The sequence below is a fragment of the Rhinopithecus bieti genome, unplaced genomic scaffold (assembly GCF_001698545.2).
Source record: "Rhinopithecus bieti isolate Rb0 unplaced genomic scaffold, ASM169854v2 scaffold_78623, whole genome shotgun sequence".
Taxonomy (NCBI): Eukaryota; Metazoa; Chordata; class Mammalia; order Primates; family Cercopithecidae; genus Rhinopithecus; species Rhinopithecus bieti.
In genome coordinates this window covers 244,553-250,008 of record NW_016829146.1, presented here as the reverse complement: position 1 = coordinate 250,008, position 5,456 = coordinate 244,553, and the positions used below count along the sequence as shown (strand labels likewise).

The window sequence follows — 5,456 nt, the reverse complement described above, 5'->3', positions numbered from 1 at the left end:
TAGAAGCATCTTATAAAATCTGTCCACATCCCTGATTCCCCTTTACAGCTCATGGCCTGAGTTTACAAAGAAAAAAAAAAAAAGACTTAGGGTAGAAATAGCAGGGACAGGCTTACCTATCGTCTACGATTTTGTTGAGTTTTGTGGGAGGAAGACTCTCTCTAATAGTGTTTTCGTCCACTGTCATTCTCTATGGTGCAAATCCTAGGTTGGCTTTTGTGGGCTTTTGTTGTTGTTTTAGTTTTTTTAAACGTATAATTGACACATAAAATGGTTTTCACATAATCCTTCCTGCAACACAAAAGGCCCCAAGGGCACTTACCTAGCTTCCTTCAGGGGTCAATTAATTCATGATGTGCCAGGTAGTCAGGTATACTCTATGGAGAAAACCTGTATCTTTGCATATCTAATTTATTTCCCAAGTTTAAAACACAGTATTGCTTTTGATCTGACTAGAATGGCTTGAACTGGATTCTGTTGGAAGGTAAAGTGGTATTATAATTGCTTTTTTACTTAACTGTCTACCGCAATGGAATGTACTCCTTGAGGGCAGGTGTTACATGACAGTACATTGATCATTATGTTCCCAGGGTCAGGTATAATGCCTGGCACACAATAAGTGCTTCATAAGTATTTCTTGAGTGGTTGCTGGATGAGCGAAGCAGACAGAGACCCTTTCAAGACCTTTTATAGCTGAGGCGTCTGTGACCAAGTAAGAATAGTGGTTAGAGGCAGAGTTTACAGAACTGGACAACTTGGTCTTGAATCCTGGCTCTGCCTCTTTCTACTGTGGCTAAATTATTTAACCTCTTCATGCCTCAGTTTTACCATCTTTAAACTGGGTGTAATAATGAGATCTACCTTATAGTGCTGTGAAGATTAAAGGAGTTGAAATTGGAAACGGTAGGCTCAGCTGTGTTAGCTTTATTTCTTGTAAAAAGTGAACGATGACCTTTTCATGTTTCTTGCAGCTTTTGGTTCCATTTGGCCATTGCTCCCCAAAAAATATCTTGGGCAAAAATATTTTGTCATAATGAATTTTACTATATCTTCATCTCCCCCCCTTTGTAATTGTTCCGTTGTTACAGGGCAAAAAGGCCCTACAGGAGTGTCTCAACCCACACTCAGTATGGGCATGCTTACTAAATATTACAATGGCAAAAAAGTTGGTGAGGGAGAGTGGAAGAAATTTTGGAGCCATTGTGAAGCTCTAAGTGACTACAGCATTATGCACCATCTAATAAATTTGTGAATCATTTTCAGTTATAACATAAAAGGATTTTCTTACTTGATGCATGGCTATGTTTGGGCAATTTTGGTTTGCATATTCATCTTTCATTAATTATAAAACTATAGAAATGGGGAAAAATGAGAACAGTGAGTTAAAGGACTTTTTTTTTCTTGTTCTTTTTTTTTTGAAATGGGGTCTTGCTCTGTCGTCCAGGCTGGAGTGCGTGAATGAGTCTCGGCCACTACAACCAGACCCTCCCGGAGTTCGAGCATTCTCCTGCCTCAGCTCCTGAGTAGCTGGGTACGAAGGCACCTGCATTTACCTGGGCTATTTTTGTAGTTTTTAGTAGGATGGTTTTCACCACGGCTTGGCAGCACATTGGCCAGGCTGGTCTCGAACTCCTGACCTCAAGTGATCCACCCACTTTGGACTCCCAAAATGCTGGGATTATAGGCGTGAGCCATTGCACCCAGTCAGAGTTAAGGCTTTTTAAAAATAAAATTTCTGACATCTCTACCACTTAAGAAAATGTGTGCCACCATCTCTGTGGAAGGTTTGAAAAATTATAAATATGCCAAGTGGATCTTTATCCATTCCTCCAAGTGTTCCTCTTATGCTGCTGGGATGGTTTAACTCTAATTATACTGGAAGTTCAAGTTCAAAAAAAGTTTAAGGGGGAAAGGTGTGGCTGTGAGCTGACTTCTATGAAGCAACCTGGATTAGGATGCCAGTGAAAGAGGGCCTGGGGGTTGGTTGATGAGTGTGGCTGAAACTTCTCTGATAGATATAAATCTATTCATTTGTGTGCCCTGAGGTGTGGGCACTCCTGGGGGCTCTGAGATGCCAGGCAATGGTCACTCCTGACTTCCAGTCACCAACACCAGCTTGTCCTTGTGGTTAATCACCTATTCCCTTTCTACATATGTCATCAGACTCCTCAAACAGTTCTTAAACAGCAATATAGTATTACCAAATGAGGAAAGAAAAGGAGAAGAAGCAACATACACAAAATGGTCTCAATTGTTTAAAAACACACATAGGCCAGGTGTGGTGGCTCCTGCCTGTAATCCCAGCACTTTGGAAGGCTGAGGTGAATTGCTTAAGCCCAGGAGTTCAAGACCATTGTGGCAGCCTGGGCAACATATCAAGACACCTGTATTTACTACAAATAAAACAAAACAAAACAAAAACACACACACTGGGGAATGAGATTGGAAGAAAGGACACTAAATGTTAGCAAATGTTAGCAGAGTTTACACTGGGCTTTTAATTTGTAACTGATTTATATTTTTTCCTTTATGCTAGTCTGTATTTTCTAAAATGTTTATAATAGACCCATGCTGCTATAATCATAGAACAAGGAATTAAGGGTTGGATGTGGCTGAGTCGCACCTGTAATCCCAGCACTTTGGGAGGCCGAGGTGGGCAGATCACCTGAGGTCAGAAGTTCAAAATCAGCCTGGCCAACATGGTGAAACCCTATCTCTACTGAAAATACCTAAATCAGTTGGGCATGGTGGTGGGCGCCTGTAATCCCAGCCACTCTAGAGACTGAGGCAGGAGAATCGCTTGAACCCGGGAGGCGGGGGTTGCAGTGAGCCAAGATCGTGCCACAGCACTCCAGCCTGGGCAACAGCGTAAGACTCCATCTCAAAAATAAAATAAAATAAAATAAAATAAAATAAGATCTATTGAGAAAAATATCCATACAACATGGTGAGAACTGGCTGGGCAAGTCCTCCACATGGCCAGTTTGCAGCACCATGTAAGGGGCAATATCTTGTGAAAGCTGACTATACGAATTGAGTTATTCTTGTCATGCCCAACTAAATCAGCATCAAGGGCCGGGGAAAAGCAGTGGGGAACATAGCCCCTGCTCCAAGAGTTGAATTTTCTACAAGCCCAGCTGCTAAAGCAACCGGCTGTGCCTCCAAGACAGGTTTTACCTACCGCAGTCACTCACTGTATTCGTCCATTTTGTGTTAGTAAAAAGGAATACCTGAGGCCGAGTCATTTATAAAGAAGAGTTTATTGGGCTCATGGTTTTGCAGGCTGCACAAGCATGGCACCAGCATCTGCTTGGCTTCTGGTGAGACCTCAGGAAGCTTTTACTCATGGCAGAAGACAAAGATGGAACATACATGTCACATGGCAAGAGAGAGAGAGAGAAGGAGGGCATACTCTCTCTAACAACCAGATGTTGCGGAAACTAACTGAGTGAGAACTTGCTCATCACCAAGGGGATGACACCAAGCCATTTATGAGGGATCTGCCCCCTATGACCTAAATACCTCCCACCAGACCCCACCTCCAACATTGGGGATCACAATTCAACACAAGATTTGGAGGAGACAAACATCCAAACATCCACTCACCAATCAGAGCTTGCCAGCTCCCAAAAGCTTCTCTAGTGCCAATAAGCTTTCTTTCAAAATGATAACATAACATCTCTCTTTCTAATAAAACTCACAACCTTCTCTTTGTTCTTCAGACATACCGAAGACCACCCAGTCTGTGTGTATGCCCCGAACTGCAATCCCTGCTTCCCAAAATAAAATGTTAAATTTAGAGATTCATCTCTATACTTTGTTTTGGCTTCGACAATCTGATTGAGAGAAAACTCAGCTGCCTCTCAGACAAACCCAAAAGTATTACCAAATGAGGAAAGAAAAAGATAAAGAATTTCTTACAAGCTTCTTATAACGTCTGTCCATATCACTGATTCCCCTTTACAGCTAATGGACTGAGTTAAAAACAACAACAGAAAAGACTTGAGGTAGAAATAGCAGGGACAGGCTCACCTGCCGAAAAGTCCTTACATCACACCCTGATCCTAAGAGTTCTGCCTATTTACTTACTGGTAGTTTCCTGAGAACATGACCCCAGTCCTCCTCCATAGGTAACAATTGGGCTGCAGTTGGAGCTCAGAGCAGAACAAACAGCAACCAGGAAGGAAGCAGTGTGTGTTTCACAGTCCACTGTTGAGCTAATTATTCCCAGAGGCCTACGGGACTACACAGGCTTATACTGACCATCGTCAGCAGTCAGTGCCTCCCTTTTTTGAATTGTACATTGCTGGTTAACTCTGTAAGTTAAGAAGGGAGAGTATCCATTTCTTCACCTGCTGAACTAGAACAATTTCCTTTCTTCAAGAAAAGGGAGAAGGTTATGATTTCATAAAAGCTGCCACTTCTCTTTAGATGGAAGACTAGATTTGCTATAGACATTTTCACCTTGTTATGAATTTGTCTCTTTGTTTTTGCTTTGGGAAATGGTATTTAGTGGACAAAAGTATAGCATATTTTTGAAGCGCCATTGTGGAAAACAATAGTTANCGATGCTTCCCCCACCCCCGCCCCTCCACCCGTGCTTGGAAGGGCCTGGTAAAATCAAGAGTAAAATGCAATCCCAAGAGATGAACTATAAAGAAAACATAATACTTTTGCAATAGCCGCTTTTCCATCATGTTTTGATTGCAGGAAAGATCAGGCTTTATGGGCTAAAGGAAAAATAAATGAGTTCGTGATAAGCCTAAATCCTGCCCTCCCCTTTCCAGTGTCAGCAGAGAGTAGAGGTTCTGGGTTTTTCCTAAGATCAGAGGGAACAGGTCTTAAATTCAGGGTGGAATCAAAACTGGCCAAAAACCTCATCAAGGCCTTCTTATCTGCTCCATCTGCTGGCTCTGAGTAATCTTTAGCAATTGCTCAATGGTGACGTCTTTAAAGAAATCCTGCCAAGAGCACCCTTTCCCTAGCCTTTCCTTAGTTACAACAATCTACAAAAGACCAAGGGTGAATGTCTGGGTGGAAGAGCTGGACACGTCTGTATTTGTTCCTTGCTACAAGTGGGTATGAGAAGTATCCTAGGAGACAGATTTTCCAGGACAATGATTAGCCAAACAGTCCTATCCAGAGGCCTTCCAATAAACCAGATTAGCTATGATGTGATTAAGTAATTATATGGCATGTTTCAAGGAGACACCATAAACTACAATCAACAATTTGGCATCACGCAGCAACTTGGGGTGTAACCTATTTCAGGAAGAGCCAAATTGGATACCAAAAATGGAAGGACTTGCTCTCATAGGAAAGAAGAGTGAAGGGAAGTGTTTGGTGATGGTGAAAATATAACATATTTGGAATTTTAATAAAAGTTTCTTAGAAGCATCTTATAACATCTGTCCACATCCCTGATTCCCCTTTACAGCTCATGGCCTGAGTATACA

General features: G+C 41.9%; 1 long non-coding RNA gene across 1 annotated transcript in view; it reads right to left on the bottom strand.

Annotated features, from left to right (window-relative positions):
- The window catches only part of LOC108523900 (uncharacterized), a 14,249-nt gene extending 10,071 nt beyond the window's left edge, over positions 1-4,178 (bottom strand). Inside the window, exon 1 of the long non-coding RNA XR_001883923.1 lies at positions 4,090-4,178. This is a non-coding gene — a long non-coding RNA (uncharacterized LOC108523900). The remainder of the gene's footprint in view (positions 1-4,089) is intronic.
- Positions 4,179-5,456: the final 1,278 nt, after the last annotated feature.